Consider the following 22,197-nt stretch of genomic DNA (forward strand, 5'->3'; position numbering starts at 1 on the left):
AATTCAATATAAGAAAAACAGTTTTTAAATTTCATATTTTTTTACAATTGGTCCTGAGAACGTGATCAGCACTGATAGTGTGAAGCATTCAGAGGAATTGAAAAATTCCTGATAAAGCAGCAAAGTTTCGCGATGTATTTCAAGGAACATAGAATAGAAACTTGTGGTGAAACATACAAAGGGTTTAGGGATGGATCGTGGATTTTCAGCAGGGAGATTTTTAAAAAACACTTGCATTTTTTTTCGCTTTTTGGCAAATTTTACGAGAATTTTATGGCCAAACTTTTGCTCAATTTAAACCCGTGTTTCAATTTTTTTTTTTGATTATTCGTGATTTTTTTGTCGCGTAGTAACGTTTTCTCCGACTTTAAAAGCCATTGCATAAAGTGAGTACCTCGACCGGCTTGGTTGTTGTGAGATTTAGAGCTAGGTTTTCTTTTTTCAGAGATCGTAGCACGTCTTCGGCAACATATCGCAGCTCACAGCTATCGCAAAATGAAAAATTCTTGTTGCTAAACAATTTTTAACGATGCGTCTTTATGTTCGTCCTGTGTCACTCCTCTTTGTTTGGTCAAGGTTGACTTAGAATAGAATAGAGGAAAAAACTACATCGTTTGCGATAACATTATGAAGTGACGTCATAGGCCTTGTTTTAAGCCATATAATTTGGTTTATGCAAGCTATTACCTCTTTGATTTGTTTTCAAAATTAATCAAATCACTGATTTTCATTCAAACATCAAAAAATCTTACTCAAGTTGTTCTAAAGATAATTTTTTTTTATTTATTTATTTAAATTTTTTTGAGTTATATTTTAAAATTAAAATTTTGGATTAATTTTTTACTTTTGAACAAATCAGTTGAAAACAGCATAATTTTCTTAATCATTCGAATAATGAAATTGGAACAGTTAAAACTTCCATTGCATGTACAGTTTGCTTTGAAGAAGAAAAGTTAAAGCAATTCTACAAGAGCTGGCAATTTTGAAAACTATTAGATTAGTTCTTGTCAGAAAACTGAGAGCTGTAAGGCATCACGTTGTCGATTCAATTTCAATCATTTGTACATGCTAATAGGAAAGTTTTTTAAAATTAATATTCTGCCAGATGAATTGTTATCCAGAAATTTAATTGTTACGCTTCTTTTGCTAAATAATTCGGCTACAAAATAACAAAAAAACTCAGCTTGAAGTACACTAAATTAAATCCAGCTATTTCACTTGGATCTTACACTTATTGTAATATATCGCCAAACACTTACTTCCACTTATTCTATCCAAAAAGAATAAAGAAAAAAAGAAACAAAAAGTTAGAACAGCAGCCTGCTTTGTCAATTTTATGGTTTCGAGATAAGATTTGGGTTTTCAAAACAAATTTTGATCAATTATCTTAAGTTAGTTCTTACAATAAAAAGAATTTCATCTCCCAAAACACTATCAATTGTTCAAATTTGGCGTATTTTGAGTCTCATAGGGTAATAATTAGGGCAAAATGGTTGCCTCCTAATTTTTAAAGAATTTTGAGCAGGAGTAGAATCAAGAGAACTTAGTAATTCGGGCGTTTATTATCTCAAATTGACCAAACTGACAATTTGCATTCCCCATTTTGCATGCCGATTTGAAAAACAATCAAAGGTAAGTATATTTCAAAATAAGAACAAAACTTTAATAAATTTTGGACATTTTTTTTTAACAAAACCTGACAAAAACGGCCTCCTAAGAAAAATATTTGCCTCGGGAAAAAAAAGAATCCGAGCATAATGATACGTCACGGAACAAAAAGATTGCTCGCATCAGGGCAAATTTTTCGTGTGCCCATTAAGCTCTAACTAATTAACTATCTTTAATGCAAATGAGAAATAGATAAAGTTTCGAAACAAATGACCATTATTAGATTTTTCTTGATTTTATCAAATACTTCCCTCATTCGCTAAGCAAAGTAAATATTGCTGAGGAAAAAGTAAAAAATAAACCAGCATATAGCAGCGTAAGAAGTAATTGCAGAAAATCAAATCGGGTAACAAAAAACCACATGCCCGAAACATATTGCAAGATGATTGTCATCAATTAGCCAAATTTCAAACCGCCAAACTTCACGCCATAACTTCACCAAGTAATGAGAGGTGAATTTTTTCTAAAATCAAACTCAAGTCGTCCGCTCGTTACCGATATTTTAAAATTTTTTCAAAAAGTAGAATAGAAGTCTGAAATTAGACAAAAAAGCCAAACCGGGCAAAAATTTTTACGATTCAAAAATTTGCTAAAGAGTAATAAGAAATTGGCTCTTTTGATCATTTTGCACGCCTTTTAGCATCAAGCAGAAACCAACCTCTTCTATAAACCTTAAACTAAACCTTTTGGGTCAAAATTTCCTTAAAAAGTTATCGCTTTTAACATAGCCCTCTTTAAAAACAGCCCAACTTGGATTAAGTTTTGATTTTAAAATTGTTTAATTACAAAATGTTTGTTTTTAGATTGAACTTGATATGATAAAATTAGGGAGGCATGAATGCCAAACAAACCTCTAAAAACGACCACAACACCTGAAAAATTAAAGAAAAGAAATCAGAAATAATGTCAGATGTTCAACAAACAATTAAAAGTAAAAAAAAAACCTAAGAAAATTGTTAATTAAACTGATTAGCTTCGATCTTTTCTACAGGTAACTCAACTCAGCTGAACTTAATTGAGAAATGCAAGTTGTGATATAGGGCTTGAAACTGCAAGAATAATTTTGGTTTGAGGTTTGTGATTCCAATTTTTTCTTATAACAATCAAATTTTCTCAGAAGTCCTCCTGGTTCTTTTTCTTCTGATACCAGAACTTATTGTTTTTTTGCTTTTTAAATAAAAGAATGAACGAACAGATTTTAAAACTACCCGAATAGGCAAAAACACAAATTTTGGTTGATTTGAATATATGAACAAAAAAGAACCAGAGAAGTTCAAAACTAAAAATAAATCAAATTGGCGTAGCCAGGATTAAAGTTGATTGGTAAGTATAAACTTCCGATCAAAATCAAAATGAAAAATGAGAGATTTGAGGCGAAGTTTTTAGACAATCACTATTTTTCATTGACTAAGTGTTTGCAATCCAGAGTTTTCAGTGCGCGGGTCTCTGATTTTTTTTTCAATAATGATTTCAAATTTGTTACTGATGCTCAGCTAAATCTAGACAAAATCGCTCTTTATTCTTATCCCTAACAATTTGGTGTAAATCTTTTGATTAGAGCAACACTAGCTGAAACGGGTAATATGTCATCTTCGAAAAAGTTCTGACTATGAATGAAGTTTTTCCTAAAAACTACAGTTTATTGTGAGTAAGGTAATTTGAAAGTATGTCCAATTCTCGATAGGTCCGTCAAAATCCCATAAAAAAGCTCAATTAATTAGAGTTGACACTTTTTTTGAGAGAGTTAATTTTCACCAATCTAGAGAAAAAAAAGTTTTTTTTTGTTCACCAATCGCTGATGTCACTAGAGGGCATTTGTATATCCAGCCAAACTAAAAAACCAAAGAGCCACAGCTTCTTTTTATTCTCAGAGTCGAGAAACACATTGTTATGTACCAACAATTTTTCACAGATGCTTCTCATTTCACCATGGCAGCTTGCATAATTATCCGAATTTCGAACAAAAAGCATAAAAAGGGTTCATTCATGATTAGAAGAACTAAAGGAAAAAGCAAATTATCGTTTGTTCGAACAAAAATAAGGAAATACTGTCAAAAACAAACGTTCAACAGTGGCACCAACTACCAGGTTACAGGAACCCAGCTTCAGGATGTTTTCCGCTACAAGATGTGAAACAAATTTGATTACAACCACCAGAAATTTGACTATCACCGGGAAAAATTTTGATCTGAATCACAGCGCAGCGAGACTCAAGTACGCAACAGGTTAACACAGAGTCTTTTTATTTCGACTGTGCAGCATAAGCAAAGACTATACTTTACGAGCAATCGCAAGAAACTAGCTTCCTCGCAAACTCAAAACACTAGCCTCCGGCAAACCATTGAACACCTTGCCACAGATAAGGCTTAAGACACCAAAGACGCTTTACTACCCTTATGACTAATAATGGATTTATTCGAAAACTTCACCAATTCCATGTGCAACTATGTATCCTATTATATTGCACGAAAATGAACCATCAATTGGACTGATAATTGAACAGGCTCATGATAAGTGCGTGCACCTCAGCACTATTTTTATACAGAACTACTTGCAGCAAAAGTAGTGATTTTGAGACTTACAAAAGCTTTGAGGCAAACTCATCATCATTGTTTCTTCTGCCGCCTTTTTCGAAGTAAAGGATAATTTCTGTTTTATGGCTAATCTATCTTCTCAGGGTTGCCACGGCCCGGAAAATTATGCAATTCATTTCAAGAGAAATGGATTGGATAACACAAGTCCATCTACATCGCACGAAAACAAACTAAATACAAAAGTTACATTTAACTTTTCACCCGTCTTGCACTTTTCATTCACTAACACGCGTGCATTTCACTTGGAAGCCACAAAAAATCTCTGAACGGAAAACTGCTCAACAGCATTTCGAAGAATTATGACTTGAGACGGAGCAGGGAAACTAATTCATCAGTTAATGCAACATGTCCTGTAGCTGCTACTTATGCAACAGCCACTCAATTTCGACCAAGACCTTACTTTATTGATTTATGAAATAGCTACTCAATTTCGACCAAGACCTCATTTTAGTAGGATATGTGCCAGACTCGCCTCCGAAAAAGAACAAGCTCTTCTTATGAATTTGGGATCTGACAGTGTCTCAGGAGTTTTCTTTTCATCTCTAGTAGTCGAATGTGAAACTCTAAATAAATATACACCACTGATGATCATTTACTACTTTCGCTCGGATGGCCATTCATGTACTCTCCTTCAAAGTGTTTCTACTCACAACCAAGCTCAAAAAAATTGACTACCAAACCCTAGAAACTAACAAAAGGTCGACTGGACATCTTTTGGAAATGACTACTCAAAGAATACGCTCTATTTTTGATCGAACGGAACGAGTGGATTCAAATAAGAAAGTATATAGGAAGCTAACTTTGTGTGTACTCTAAGCATTTGGAACAAGTGTAAGGTTTTTGAAGTGTCTACCGGTCCGGATGGCATCGCGCGCTCATGGGTAATCAAAACTGTATTAGAAAAACTCACTTTGCCCGCTGTGAAACTTGACATAGTTGAAAGCAAAACTTTTTTTAGACCTTTTAATCAGTCGTAGAACCAAGCCCCAACCACTTTGATCTCCGTAACTTACTGCACTCCCCAAGGGTAATCATGATGAGAAAAAAATTCATAGAAATAACTTCAAAAAACAAATTCCAATTCATGATAAGTAGATAGAAAAAATCGATCAAATTTTTGAAAGATTTAATAGTTGACTTTTGACACGGTAACAAAGACACTTTATGGCACATGTACCTACAGTCTTAATTACCAGCCAATGAAATTCTTGAATTGCAACTAAACCTTTTATTTAATTTTGAGCCACAATATTTAAGAATCGCTAGCTGGGAGCTGAAATTCACAACACAGTTAATTACTGAAAAGAATACTAAATGCTTAACAGAGTAGAAAACTGCAATTTAAACTTTTAATCCATTTTTCACTTCTCATGTCGAAAAAAATTCAATATGCACATTTGCAAAAAAAATATTTTAATCTCCCCTCAGATCTCGCCCATTAAGCTCTAATCAACCAACTATCTTTTAAAGAAAAAGAAAAAAAGATAAAATTTCAAAAAAAATGACTATTGTTCGATTTTTCTTCTTTACTTCAAATATTTCACTCACTTGAAAAGTAAATATTGCTTCTATCAGCATATAGAGCGTAAGAGCAATTGCAGAAAATAAAAATGGATAACAAAAAAACACTCGCCGAAACATCAAATCGGAAGATGATTGTCATCAATTAGCCAACCCCAAAACTCAAACCGCCAAACTTCACACCATAACTTCACGAAGTACTGACAGGTGAAATACTTTTTTTAAACTCAGGTCGTCCGGTCGTTGCCAATGGTATAAGTTTCTTTTCAAAAAAAGAATAGAAGGATCTTTGGATCATATTGTACGCATTTCAGCATCAAGCAGAAAAACTTTGTCTATCTCTTCCAGAAACCGTAAACTAAAATTTTTGGGTCAAAATTTACTAAAAAAGTATCGCTTTCATTTTGAAAAAATTACGTTTTTCTTTAAAAATAACCCAACTTGGATATGGAAATGGTTAAATAGTGTTGGCATAAATGCTAAGCGAACCCCTAAAAATGACCGCAACTCCTGAAAAATTAAACAAAAGAAATTAAAAATCATGTCAGATGTTCAACAAACATTTATTAGTCAATAATGTTAAGGAAAATGTTGAGATATGGTTTCGAGATAAGATTTGGGTTTTCAAAACAAATTTTGATCAGTTACCTTAAGTTAGTTCTTACAAAAAAAAGAATTTCATCTCCCAAAACACTATCAATTGTTCAAACTTGGTGTATTATGAGTCTCATAGCGTAATAATTAGGGCAAAATTGTTGCCTCCTATTTTTTAAAGACTTTTGAGCTGGAATAGAATCAAGAGAATTTAGTAATTCCCGCGTTTATTATCTCAAATTGACCAAACTGACAATTTGCATTCCCCGTTTTGCATGCCGACAATTTGAAAAACAATCAAAAGTAAGTATATTTCAAAATAAGGACAAAACTTTCTTAACTTTTGGACATTTTTTTGAACAAAACCTGACAAAAACGGCCTCCTAAGAAAAATATTTGCCTCGGGAAAAAAAAGAATCCGAGCATAATGATACGTCACGGAACAAAAAGATTGCTCGCATCAGGGCAAATTTTTCGTGTGCCCATTAAGCTCTAACTAATTAACTATCTTTAAAGAAAATGAGAAACAGATAAAGTTTCGAAACAAATGACCATTGTTAGATTTTTCTTGATTTTATCAAATATTTCCCTCATTCGCTAAGCAAAGTAAAAATTGCTAAGGAAAAAGTAAAAAATAAACCAGCATATAGCAGCGTAAGAAGTAATTGCAGAAAATCAAATCGGATAACAAAAAACCACATGCCCGAAACATAAATTAGCCAAATTTCAAAATGCCAAACTTCACGCCATAATTTCACCAAGTAATGAGAGGTGAAATTTTTTTTCTAAAACCAAACTCAAGTCGTCCGCACCTTACCGATATTTTAAAATTTTTTCAAAAACTAGAATAGAAGTCTGAAATTAGACAATAAAGCCAAACCGAGCAAAAAATTTTACGATTCAAAAATTTGCTAAAGAGTAACCAAGCTCTTCTATAAACCTTAAACTAAACCTTTTGGGTCAAAATTTACTTAAAAAGTTATCGCTTTTAACATAGCCCTCTTTAAAAATAGCCCAATTTGGATTAAGTTTTGATTTTAAAATTGTTTAATTACAAAATTTTTGTTTTTAGATTGAACTTGATATGATAAAATTGGGGAGGCATGAATGCCAAATAAACCTCTAAAAACGACCAAAACACCTGAAAAATAAAAGAAACGAAATCAGAAATAATGTCAGATGTTCAACAAACAATTAAAAATCAAAAAAAGTAAGGAAATTGTTAATTAAACTGACTAGCTTCGATCTTTTCTACAGTTAACTCAACTCAACTGAGCTTAAAAAGAATTGCATGTTGTGATATAGGGCTTGAAACTGCAAGAATAATTTTGGTTTGAGGTTTGTGATTCCAATTTGGTCTTAAAACAAACAAAATTTCTCAGAAATCCTCCTGGTTCTTTTTCTTCTGATACCGGAACTTACTGTTTTTTTTGTTTTTTAAATAGAAGAATGAACGAACAGATTTTAAAACTACCCCAACAGGCAAAAAAACAAATTTTACTTGATTTGAATATATGTACAAAAAAGAACCAGAGAAGTTCAAAACTAAAAATAAATCAAATTGGCGTAGCCAGGATTAGAGTTGATTGGTAAGTATAAACTTCCGATCAAAATCAAAATGAAAAATGAGAGATTTGAGGCGAAGTTTTTAGACAATCACTATTTTTCATTGACTAAGTGTTTGCAATCCAGAGTTTTCAGTGCGCGGGTCTCTGATTTTTTTTTCAATAATGATTTCAAATTTGTTACTGATGCTCAGCTAAATCTAGACAAAATCGCTCTTTATTCTTATCCCTAACAATTTGTTGTAAATTTTTTGATTAGAGCAACACTAGCTGAAACGGGTAATATATTATTTTCGAAAAAGTTCTGACTTTGAATGAATTTTTTCCTAAAAAAACAGTTTATTGTGATTAAGGTAATTTGAAAGTATGTCAAATTCTCGATAGGTCCGTCAAAATCCAATAAAAATGCTCAATTAATTAGAGTTGACACTTTTTTGTGAGAAGGTTAATTTTTATCTAGATAAAAAAAAGTTTTTTTTTTGTTCACCAATCGCTGATGTCACTAGAGGGCATTTGTATGTCCAGCCAAACTAAAAAATCAAAGAGCCACAGCTTCTTTTTATTCTCAGACTCGAGAAACACATTGTTATGTACCAACAATTTTTGACAAATGCTTCTCATTTCACCATGGCAGCTTGCATAATCCTAGAAACTAACAAAAGGTCGACTGGACATCTTTTGGAAATGACTACACAAAGAGTACGCTCTAATTTTGATCGAACGGACCAAGTGGATTCAAATAAGAAAGTATATAGGAAGCCAACTTCGTGTGTACTCTAAGCATTTGAACAAGTGTAATATTTTTGAAGTGTCTACCGGTCCGGATGGCATCGCGCGCTCATGGGTAATCAAAACTGTATTAGAAAAATTCACTTTGCCCGCTGTGAAACTTGACATAGTTGAAAGCAAAACTTTTTTAGACCTCTTAATCAGTCGTAGAAACAAGCCCCAACCACTTTGATCTCCGTAAATTACTGCACTCCTCAAGGGTAATCATGATGGGAAAAACTTCATAGAAATAATTTTAAAAAATAAATTCCATTTCATGATATGTAAATTAGAAGAAATCGATCAAATTTTTGAAAGATTTAATAGTTGACTTTTGACACGGTAACAAGGACACTTTATGGCACATGTCTTAATTACCTGCCAATGAAATTCTTGAATTGCAACTAAACCTTTTTTCAATTTTGAGCCACAATATTTAAGAATCGCTAGCTGGGAGCTGAAGCTCACAACACAATTAATTAAAGAAAAGAATACTAGATGCTTAACAGAGTAGAAAACTGCAATTTAAACTCTTAATCCATTTTTCACTTCTCATGTCGAAAAAAGATTCAATATGCACAATTGCAAAAAAAAATTTCGATCTCCCCTCAAATCTCGCCCATGAAGCTCTAATCAACCACATATCTTTTAAAGAAAAAGAAAAAAAGATAAAATTTCAAAACAAATGACTATTGTTCGATTTTTCTTCATTACTTCAAATTTTTCCCTCACTTGAAAGGTAAGTATTGCTTCTATCAGCATATAGCAGCGTAAGAGCAATTGCAGAAAATGAAAATGGATAACAAAAAAAACACTTGTAGAAACATCAAATCGGAAGATGATTGTCATCAATTAGCCAACCCCAAATCTCAAACCGCCAAACTTCACACCATAACTTCACGAAGTAATGACAGGTGAAATACTATTTCTACTATCAAACTCAGGTCGTCCGGTCGTTGCCAATGGTATAAATTTCTTTTCAAAAATAGAGTAGAAGTGAGGAAGTTTAACAGAAAAAACCAAACCGAGCAAAAATTTTCAGAATCAAATATTTGCCACAGAGTAATAAGAAATTGGATCTTTGGATCATATTGTATGCATTTCAGCATCAAGCAGAAAAATTTTGTCTATCTCTTCCAGAAACCGTAAACTAAAATTTTTGATTCAAAATTTACTAACAAAATATCGCTTTCAACTTGAAAAAATTACGTTTTTCTTTAAGACTAACCCAACTTGGATATGGATATGGTTAAATAGTGTTGGCATAAGTTGTAAGCGAACCTCTAAAAATGACCGCAACTCCTGAAAAATCAAAGAAAAGAAAATACAAATCATGTCAGATGTTCAACAAACATTTATTAGTCAATAAAATTAAGCAAAATGTTGATTAAATTTATTAGCTTCGATTTTTTCTACAGGTAACTCAGCTCAACTGAACTTAAATGAGAATTGCATGTTGTGATATTGGGCTTGAATTAGCAAGAATAATTTTGGTTTGAGGTTTGTGATTCCAATTTGGTCTTAAAACAATCAAAATTTCTCAGACGTCCTCCTGGTTCTTTTTCTTCTGATACCGGAACTTACTGTTTTTTTTTGTTTTTTAAATAAAAGAATGAACGAACAGATTTTAAAACTACCCCAACAGGCAAAAAAAATCAAATTTTAGTAAATTTGAATATATGTACAAAAAAAGAACCAGAGAAGTTCAAAACTAAAAATAAATCAAATTGGCGTAGCCAGGATTAGAGTTGATTGGCAAGTATAAACTTCCAATCAAAATCAAAATGAAAAATGAGAGATTTGAGGCGAAGGTTTTAGACAATCACTGTTTTTCATTGACCAAGTGTTTGCAATCCAGAGTTTTCGGTGCGCGGGTCTCTCATTTTTTTCAATAATGATTTCAAATTTTTTACTGATCTGATGCTCAGCTAAATCTAAACAAACTCGCTCTTTATTCTTATCCCTAACAATTTGTTGTAAATCTTTTGATTACAGCAACACTAGCTGAAACGGGTAATATATCATTTTCGAAAAAGTTCTGACTATGAATGAAGTCTTTCTTAAAAGATACAGTTTATTGTGACTAAGGTAATTTGAAAGTATGTCAAATTCTTGAGAGGTCCTTCAAAATCCAATAAAAAAGCTCAATTAATTAGAGCTGACACTTTTTTTGAGAAAGTTAATTTTTATCTAGAGAAAAAACTGTTTTTTTTTGTTCACCAATCGCTGATGTCACTAGAGGGCATTTGTATATCCAGCCAAACTAAAAAACCAAAGAGCCACAGCTATTTTTTATTCTCAGAGTCGAGAAACACATTGTTATAATCCAAAAACTTTTCACAGATGCTTCTCATTTCACCATGGCAGCTTGCATAACTATCCGAATTTCGAACAAAAAGCATAAAAAGGCTTATTTCATGATTAGAAGAACAAAAGGAAAAAGCAAATTATCGTTTGTTCGAACAAAAATAAGGAAATACTGTCAAAAACAAACGCTCAACAGTGGCACCAACTACCAGGTTACAGGAACCCAGCTTCAAGATATTTTCCTCTACAAGATGTGAAACAAATTTGATTACAACCACCAGAAATTTTACTATTACCGAGAAAAAAAATGATCTGAATCACAGCGCAGCCAGACTCAAGTACGCAACAGGTTAACACAGAGTCTTTTTATTTCGACTGTGCAGCATAAGCAAAGACTATACTTTACGAGCAATCGCAAGAAACTAGCTTCCTCGCAAACTCAACACACTAGCCTTCGGCAAACCATTGAACACCTTGCCACAGATAAAGCCTTGACACCAAAGACGCTATACTACCCTGATGACTAATAATGGATATATTCGAAAATTTCACCAATTCCTTGTGCAACTATGTATCCTATTTTATTGCACCAAAATGAACTATCAATTGGACTGATAATTGAACATGCTCATGAAAAGTGCGTGCACCTCAGCACTAATTTTATTCGGAACTACTTGCAGCAAAAATAGTCATTTTGAGACTTACAAAAGCTTTGAGGCAAACTCATCATCATTGATTCTTCTGCCCCCTTTTTCGAAGTAAAGGATAATTTCTGTTTTATGGCTAATCTATCTTCTCAGGGATGCCACGGCTCGGAAAAGTATGCAATTCCCTTCAAGAAAAATGGATTGGATAACACAAGTCCATCTACATTGCTCGAAAACAAACTAAAAACAAAATTTACATTTAACTTTTCACACGCCTTGCACTTGCCATTCACTAACACGCGTGCATTTCACTTGGAAGCCACAGAAAATCTCTGAACGGAAAACTGCTCAACAACATTTCGAAGAATTATGACTTGATTTGGAGCAGGGAAACTAATTCATCAGTTAATGCAACATGTTGTGTAGCTGCTACTTATGCAACAGCCACTCAATTTCGACCAAGACCCCACTTTAGTGATTTATGAAATAGCTACTCAATTTCGACCAAGACCTCATTTTAAAAGGATATGTGCCAGAATTGCCTCCAAAATAGAACAAGCTCTTCTTATGAATTTGGGATCTGACAGTGTCTCAGGAGTTTTCTTTTCATCTCTACTAGTCGAATGTGAAACTCTAAATAATTATACGCCACTGATGATCAATTACTACTTGCCTCGAAACATTTTTCGCTCGAATGGCCATTCATCTACTCTCCTTCAAATTGTTTCTACTCACAACCAAGCACAAAAAACTTGACTACTAAACCCTAGAAACTAACAAAAGGTCGACTGGACATCTTTTGGAAATGACTACACAAAGAGTACGCTCTAATTTTGATCGAACGGACCAAGTGGATTCAAATAAGAAAGTATATAGCAATCCAACTTCGTGTGTACTCTAAGCATTTGGAACAAGTGTAAGACTTTTGAAGTGTCTACCGGTCCGGGTGGCATCGCGCGCTCATGGGTAATCAAAACTGTATTAGAAAAATTCACTTTGCCCACTGTGAAACTTGCCATAGTTGAAAGCAAAACTTGCCTTAGACCTCTTAATCAGTCGTAGAACTAAGCCCCAACCACTCAGTAACTTATTCGGAACTACTTGCAGCAAGTAGTTCCGTAACTTACTGCACTCCCCAAGGGTAATCATGATGGGAAAAAAATTCATATAAATAACTTCAAAAAATAAATTCCAATTCATGATGAGTAAATTAGAAGAAATCGATCAAATTTTTGAAAGATTTAAAAGTTGACTTTTGACACGGTAACAAAGACACTTTATGGCACATGTACCTACAGTCTTAATTACCAGCCAATGAAATTCTTGAATAGCAACTTAACCTTTATTTAATTTTGAGCCACAATAGTTAAGAATCGCTAGCTGGGAGCTGAAGCTCACAACACAGTTATTTAATGAAAAGAATACTAAATGCTTAAAAGAGTAGAAAACTGCAATTTAAACTCTTAATCAATTTTTCACTTCTCATGTCGAAAAAAGATTCATTATGCACAATTGCAAAAAATATATTTCGATCTCCCCTCAAATCTCGCCCATTAAGCTCTAATCAACCAACTATCTTTTAAAGAAAAAGAAGAAATGATAAAACTTCAAAACAATTGACTATTGTTCAATTTTTCTTCATTACTTCAAATATTTCCCTCACTTGAAAAGTAAATATTGCTTCTATCAGCATATAGCAGCGTAAGAGCAATTGCAGAAAATAAAAATGGCTAACAAAAAAACACTTGCCGAAACATCAAATCGGAAGATGATTGTCATCAATTAGCCAACCCCAAAACTCAAACCGCCAAACTTCACACCATAACTTCACGAAGTACTGACAGGTGAAATACTTTTTTTAAACTCAGGTCGTCCAGTCGTTGCCAATGGTATAAATTTCTTTTCAAAAATAGAATAGAAGTAAGGAAGTTAAACAGAAAAAACCAAACCGAGCAAAAATTTTCAGATTTAAATATTTGCTACAGAGTAATAAGAAATTGGATCTTTGGATCATTTTGTACGCATTTCAGCATCAAGCAGAAAAGTTTTTTCTATCTCTTCCAGAAACCGTTAACTAAAATTTTTGGGTCAAAAGTTACTAAAAAGTTATCGCTTTCAACTTGAAAAAATTAAGTTTTTCTTTAAAAATAACCCAACTTGGATATGGATATGGTTAAATAGTGTTGGCATAAATACTAAGCGAACCTCTAAAAATGACCGCAACTCCTGAAAAATCAAAGAATAGAAAATACAAATCATGTCAGATGTTCAACAAACCTTTATTAGTCAATAAAATTAAGGAAAATGTTGATTAAATTTATTAGCTTCGATTTTTTCTACAGGTAACTCAACTCAACTTAAATGAGTATTGCATGTTGTGATATCGGGCTTGAACCTGCAAGAGTAGTTTTTGCTTGATGTTTTAGATTCCAATCTTTCTTAAAGCAATCAAGTTTTATCAGTTGTTGTCCTGGTTCTTTTTTCTTCGGATGCCGGAACTTGGTGTTTTTTTTTGTATTTTAAATAAAAGAATGAAGATAAAATCAAATTGGCGTAGCCAGGACTGGAGTTGGTGGTAAGCTTAAACTTCCGATCAAAATCAAACTGAAAAATGAGAGATTTGAGGCGACGTTTTTAGACAATCACTATTTTTCATTGACTAAGTGTTTGCAATCCAGAGTTTTCAGTGCGCGGATCTCTGATTTTTTTTTCAATAATGATTTCAAATTTTTTACAGATGCTCAACTAAATCTAGACAAACTCGCTTTGTATTCTTATCCCTAACAGTTTGTTGTAAAGGTTTTCATTGGAGACACATTAGCTGAAATGGGTAATATGTCATTTTCGAAAAAGTTCTGACTATGAATGAAGTTTTTCCTAAAAACTACAGTTTATTGTGAGTAAGGTAATTTGAAAGTATGTCCAATTCTCGATAGGTCCGTCAAAATCCCATAAAAAAGCTCAATTAATTAGAGTTGACACTTTTTTTGAGAGAGTTAATTTTCACCAATCTAGAGAAAAAAAAGTTTTTTTTTGTTCACCAATCGCTGATGTCACTAGAGGGCATTTGTATATCCAGCCAAACTAAAAAACCAAAGAGCCACAGCTTCTTTTTATTCTCAGAGTCGAGAAACACATTGTTATTTACCAACAATTTTTCACAGATGCTTCTCATTTCACCATGGCAGCTTGCATAACTATCCGAATTTCGAACAAAAAGCATAAAAAGGGTTCATTCATGATTAGAAGAACTAAAGGAAAAAGCAAATTATCGTTTGTTCGAACAAAAATAAGGAAATACTGTCAAAAACAAACGTTCAACAGTGGCACCAACTACCAGGTTACAGGAACCCAGCTTCAGGATGTTTTCCGCTACAAGATGTGAAACAACTTTGATTACAACCACCAGAAATTTGACTATTACCGGGAAAAATTTTGATCTGAATCACAGCGCAGCGAGACTCAAGTACGCAACAGGTTAACACAGAGTCTTTTTATTTCGACTGTGCAGCATAAGCAAAGACTATACTTTACGAGCAATCGCAAGAAACTAGCTTCCTCGCAAACTCAACACACTAGCCTTCGGCAAACCATTGAACACCTTGCCAGAGATAAAGACTTGACACCAAAGACGCTATACTACCCTGATGACTAATAATGGATATATTCGAAAATTTCACCAATTCCTTGTGCAACTATGTATCCCATTATATTGCACCAAAATGAACCATCAATTGGACTGATAATTGAACATGCTCATGAGTCAAATTCTCAATAGGTGCGATAAAGTCCAATAAAGAAGCTCAATTAAGTGGAGTTGATTCTTTTTTGAGTGAGTGTTTTGACACAAGAAAAAAAAAATTTTTGTGCAATAATCGCTGATGACACTAAAGGGCAGTTGTATATCCAGCTAAACCAAAAAAAATAACGAGCCACAGCTTCTCCTTTGCTTTATTAATTTGCAACATGTTTTCACCGATGCTTCTCCTTTCGCCAAGGCAGCTTGCATGTCCATCCAAGTTTCGAATAAATTGCATAAAAAGTCTTCATTTATGATTAGAAGAACCAAGGGAAAAAGAAAAATTTCTATTATTCGAACAAAATTAATAAAACAGTGTCAAAAACAAATGATCAACAATGGCGCCAACTCCCAGGTTACAGGAACCCAGCCGATCAAGCTACAAGAGGTTTTCCGCTACAAGATATGAAACAACTTTGATTACAACCACCAGAATGTTTATTTTACCGGAAAAAATTTGGTCTGAATCACAGCGCCGAGACTCAACTACAAAACAGGTTAACACAAACTCTTTTAAGTTCGACTGTGCAAAGCAGGCAAAGACTATACTTTACGAGCAATCTCAAGGAATTAGCTTTCTCGCAAACTCAATGCACTAGCCTCCTGCATACCATTGAACAACTTACCACAGATAAGCACAAGAGACCAAAGAGGCTTTTTTACCCTAATGATTTTCATGGATGGAAATAATGTTCTAGTGCGCGGTCGGTTGAAAATTTCATCAATTCCAGGTGCAACTATGTATCATATTATATTGCACGAAAATGAACTATCAATTGGACTGATGATTGAACATGCTCATGATAAATGCATGCACATCGTCACTGATTTTATACGGATTTACTTACAGCGAAATTGGGGACTTTGAGACTGAGAAAATCATTGAGGCAAACTCTTCATCACTGTTTCTCGTGCCGCCACTTTCGAAGTAAAGGATTAAATCTGTTTTATGGCTGATCTATCTTCCCAGCGGTTCCACGGCCCGGAAAAGTGTTTAATTCCTTTCAAGAAAAATGAATTGGATAGCACAAGTCCATCTACATCGCACAAAAACAAACTAAATACAAAAGTTACATTTGACTTTTCACACGCCTGCTCTTGTCATTCACTAACACGCGTTCATTTCACTTGGAAGCCACAGAAAATCTCTGAACGAAAAACTGCTCAACACCATTTCGAAGAATTATGAATTGAGTCGGAGTAGAGAAACTAATTCATCGGTTAATGCAACATGATCTGTAGCTGCTACTTATGCAACAGCCACTCAATTTCGACCAAGACCTAACTTTAGTGATTTAAGCAACAGACACTCAATTTCGACAGAGAATTCATTTTAGTGATTTATGAAACACCCATTCAATTTCGAACAATAGCTCACTTTAGTAGGGTGTGGGCCAGACTCGTATCCATATTAGAACGAGCTCTTCTTCGGAATTTAGGATCTGACAGACTCTCAGGAGTTTTCATCTCTAGTAGTCGAATGTAAAACTCTAAATAATTCAGCACCACTTATGACCAATTACTACTTACCCCGAAACACTTTTTTCTCGGACGGCCATTCATCTACTCTCCTTCCTATAGTTTCTACTCACAGCAAAGCACAAACAAAATGAGTACCAATCCTAGAAACCAACTAAAGGTCGATTGGACAGCTTTTGAAAATGACAACTCAAACAGTACGCTCCAATTTTGATCGATTGGGCCAGGTGAATTCAAACAAGAAATTATATAGAAAACCAACTTCGTTTATACTCTAAGCATTTGGAACATAGCTAAGATTTTGAAGTGCCTACAGGTCCTGGTGGCATCGTGCGCTCATGGGTAAAAAAAAACTGACATATAAACTTCAACTTTTTTTTATTGGCTGTGAAACTTGCCATAATTGAAAACAAAAATTTCTTAGACCTCCTAATCAGTTGTAGAACCAAGCCCCAAACACTTCGATCACCGTACCTAATTGCAATCCCGAGGCTATTCATGATGTGAAAAATAATTCATAGGAATAACTTTAAAAAATAACAAATTCCAATTCATGATTAGTAAGTTAGAAGAAATCGATCAAATTTTTGAATGATTTTATGACTTTCGACAAGGTAACAAAGATACTTTAGGGCACATGATGTACTTTCAGTCTTAATTACCAGTCAATGCAATCCTTGAATTGCAACCAAACCTTTATTTAATTTTTGAATCATACAACTTAGGTTTAAGAATCGCTGGCTGGGAGCTGAAGCTCGCAACACAGTTGATTACTGAAAGGAATACTAAATGCTTAACAGAGTAGAAAACTGCAATTTAAACTCTTAATTTAATTTTTCACTATGCCCAAGTCAAAAAAAAAGATTCAATGTGCAAAATTGCAAAAAAAATAGTTCGGTCTCCCCTCAAATTTGCTCAAAATTTGTCAATTTGGTTTCAAGTTGAATAAGGATATGGATTGGACATACTGAATCTTTTTTCGAATTGGGCATATTGGAAACTTGAATTTAGAATTCAAAGTGCAAGTCTCTACTGGCCTTGCTTGTCAGTGAAGATTTGGTGTTGGTTCTCTTTTGCCGTTGGATACGAAGCAATAAGCTGCTGATCGCAACGAATATATTTTCAACAGTTTAAAAAATAGCAACAATTGATAAATTAACGGACTTGTAATTATCGAATATAAATAATACTATAAATTATCGAAATCATCAGATAATGGGATTTTCGGAGAAAACACCCTGAACGTCTGCAAGAAGCCTCGTCCCATATATCCATTTGTGCTGAGAGCCACACTCCACTTCAAGCACTGCCTCGGTAGAATCTCCAGCATAATTATATGCTAAACTCCGAACGAAAAGAGTTTGGGGGTCACATCCCAAGTCGAGAAGAATGTCAACCAGATCTGCGTTGTTCTTGTCCGACAATATACCGTCTTGGAACTCTTTATATATCGGCCCCACAAAACCCCAATCTCCCAGTAAAGGTGGTTTCACTCCTAAAATTTACAATTCTTAATAATTTTTTGGCATTTATTTGATAGGAGAAACACATAAGCTCATGTCAAACGGTGAACGAATTTAGGCGGCCGGTTTTATTTGGTCATTTTCAGCGTTTGAAATAAAAATGGTCGTTTGCCACAGATACCTTGACGTCAATAAAGTGGTCAAACGTGAAGAAAATAGAACTGGTATCACTATTTTGTTTGAGGTTCGTTATCTCTGTTAAGTGTTCAATTCTTCGGAAATCAATTACGCCGCTGAAAGGACAATCCTTAAAAGTATTTGTTATAATGATACCTCCTAAGTGAGCTCAAAAGAAATCAAAATTTAAGTAGCATCCTCAAATTTTCTCACCTGATGTTGTTACCAGCAGACACATCACGGCCGCTCCAATTGTAGCTAAACATATTTGAATGAACTATAATGATTTCAAATTGAATCTTTCTTCGGAAACTTATGTTAAAAGAGGATTAAAATTAAATACTGGAAGTTTGGGTTTAAAAAAGCATCAGCCGCATATGAGGTAAGGTTTTTCCCCGTAGTAAACGTCAGAAAACGTAATACATATTTAAAAACTTTACCTACCAAAAAATTCAGCGGAAAACTTCATTCTCGAAAGTTTTCCGCTGAATTAGAAACGTTCAGAAAACGTAATACATATTTAAAAACTTTACCTACAAAAAATTCAGCGGAAAACTTCATTCTCGAAAGTTTTTTGAAATAGATTAGATTTTGAGCGAAACTATAATATTTCCCGATCTCTTTAACTGTTTCCCGCTATTGTTAAAAGGGGACTCGCAATGCTGAACCATTGATTTAGTTCATTATAGCGTTGGTTATTCTCTAAAAGATACCATAGGGGTAAAAAAGTTAAAGAGATCCGTATTTCATACCAAACAGTAATTTAACAATTGCTATAATGAGTTTCTGTCAATTTGGAAATCATAAAATGTCGATCCTGAAACACTAAAGCATAAGGTAAGTCTATTAGGTTGGGTCGAACCTCAAGCAGAGTCTATCAAAATTCACAGACAGGTTGTGCTGAAAATTTTAACTAGCCAGTATAATTATTTTCTAACCCAGTTCCCGCAAATTGAAAGGCCAGATTTCAAAAAATAGTTAGGATTTCATTTATTTACTAACAATTTCATCATTTACTAACAATCCTCATTTGTTCACACTGAACTAATTTTTAGGCAAATTGCGACCTTTTTCAACGCAAGTGTTTTTTGAAATGGGGACTTTAATCAAGGTTTTGAGCGGCATTTTTTGTTATACTTCTGGTTTCTCTAAGATAAGAACTTCAATTTTACAATATTAAAATCATAAAATTAAACTTGATATTAAAAAAGAACATGATTATAGAACATAACTTTACAATAGAAGTTTATTGCAACTACTAGTTGAAAAAAGTTGGCGGCTTCATCCTCTCGAAAAACATCGGAAAAATTTTTATAGTTTCTTTTCTTTAGACAAAAATACCAGTGCCGGGAGTTTTTACCAGCTAATTGCGCATCAACTGGATATTTTTCTTAAATTACAAAATTTTTGATGAATTTTCCGAGTTATAAAATTTTTATGTTTTGATAATGTTTGTTTATAATTGAGTTTCCCTTTACAAACATTTTTTTTGAACAACTTATTTCGATAAGCACTACTTCTTATGCACGAAGGTAACTGATTTTTATACTGACCATGTCAAGCTGATATATCAACCTTAATATCCACTTACTTTAAAGTCATAACAATTTCATATCATCAGAATAAAAACGGATTGACGGGTAGTTTTTCTGGATTCATCAGTCTATCAGTGAGTAATCATTCTACCTGCTAAAATTTGACTATCTGAAAATTGAAGTTTTTAGCAATCTTTCAGCATTCTAAAATTTGATTTAAAGAATTTAAATTTTTTACTCTAAAAATGTGAACTTGAAAACACGGCCTTTTTATTATAGCCATTTGCAAATACCAGAAAATAAATAAAAATTATGCTTTAAAACAAGCAAGAGCTTCAACAGACACGTTTACGATAGAAGACTTGACTATGATAAATCTGGAATTCGTCGTGATAAAAGACATTTTTCCAACAGTTTCGATTTTGTCGCTTTTATCCATGTTTTATGTCATAAGTCGCGCAGGTGTGTCTATACCAGCAATCACTTATTTTGAACTGTACTGAAAAAAAACATATAAATATTTTTTTCAGGCCAAGAAAAAACATTTGAAACATATTACGAGGCCAAATTGTGCATTTTGTGAATTGTAAGCAAATTCCACAACAGGCAAAAATCAAATTGCTTTTTTTCGCAAAAATCAAATTGCGAAGTCATTGCTATTTTTCTTTGATCTTCGCTACTGTTTTGGTTTCCACGGTCAAATAGCTAAAACACTGTGTTGCCCAAAATCGGTTCAAAAACAGACAACTTTGCGGAATCCGCAACAAAATATGTGGAAACCGGAACCATTTTGTGCTATCCATAAACAAATCATAGTATATGCGTTAACTAAACATCAGCTGTAGTGGAATTCGAAAAATGTAAGCGAAATCCGCACAAATTTGCGGAATCCTTTTACATTTGCGGAATCCGCTTACAATTGCGGAATCCGGTACAACTACCTACATTCGTTCGTTGCGAAATCCGCAACAAATTTATTGAGCTGAAAAAATTAACGATACAGCTTTTTGTACGCGGAACCCAGAAAATTTTGTAGGAGGAATTCAATTACATTTGGAACATGTTTAATGACTTGTCTCTGGAAACCGTGAACATTTAGACACAAAATTGTGCGATTATCCAGTCCACAGTTTGGCCTCGTAATTCAATTGTGCTCTTTGGATCAACTAAAAGCAAAATTGAACACTTTTCATTTTGTATTGTAATTTGTGTTTAGGAAAAGTGCCAGAGGTTCCAAGCTCCGAAAAAAAAACTAAAAATTTTTTCTGTTCATATCAAAGTTTTTGAAAAAAAAATTAGTGCAGGGAGATTCTTCAGCAATTGGTGCATCAATTGGCTGTTCATTTTAGACTGCACTTCCTTAATGACTATTCAAATTTTAAAAAATCAAACGATTTTAGTATTTTTGTTTGTTTGTTTTTGTTTTTATCTTGTATGTCTTTTTTGACCAAATTAATTTGATGAGCAATGACCATTTATGCTAAATGTCGACTGATCGCTTAGACTGATTATATAAATTTGATATATCAACCTGAATATTCACTTACTATCAAAGTATTACAACTTTAACTTAGCTGAAAAAAAACCTTCTACCTGCCTAAAGTTTGATCAATTAAGAATTTTTGGTGACCATTCAGCAGACAAAAAATTGAAATTGAAAACATTATTAGTCGTAAAATAATCACCTGGAATAACCACCACCTTTCCACAGCCTGCTGCGTTGACTCGGAAAGAATGAAAGTCAAATGGAACAATAAAATTGAAATAATCAAATAATCTTTTAAAATAATCAAAAGTTAACAATTTTTTGCCTAGCTCTTCTACACAAAAAATCTCTTTTTTTTTGTAATTTAGTTTTTGTTGAGTTATGGTATGATTGTTTTTTTGAATGTTTTATTTTTGTTAGGAAATGAAAAATCATGCCCGAAGTCGTTCTGAGTTTATCAGTCTTGTTTAGTTTCGGGAAAAGGACTTCTCACATTATAGAGAAGTCAATTACGAGTTATTGGTTCAAATTAAGAATACGATTTTATGCGATGTCACGCAATGTCAAATTTCTTTAAGCACAAATTCCAGTGCC

At 33.5% G+C, this 22,197-nt stretch overlaps 1 long non-coding RNA gene across 1 annotated transcript; it reads right to left on the reverse strand.

Moving 5' to 3' along the window:
• Positions 1-17,883: 17,883 nt before the first annotated feature.
• LOC134853358 (uncharacterized) lies at positions 17,884-19,064 on the reverse strand. The gene is made up of 3 exons (XR_010164352.1): positions 19,027-19,064; positions 18,796-18,840; positions 17,884-18,437 (listed from the first exon to the last, which is right to left on the reverse strand). It is a non-coding gene; the product is annotated as an uncharacterized LOC134853358 (long non-coding RNA).
• Positions 19,065-22,197: the final 3,133 nt, after the last annotated feature.

The sequence above is a fragment of the Symsagittifera roscoffensis genome, chromosome 8, assembly GCF_963678635.1.
Source record: "Symsagittifera roscoffensis chromosome 8, txSymRosc1.1, whole genome shotgun sequence".
NCBI lineage: Eukaryota > Metazoa > Xenacoelomorpha > Acoela > Convolutidae > Symsagittifera > Symsagittifera roscoffensis.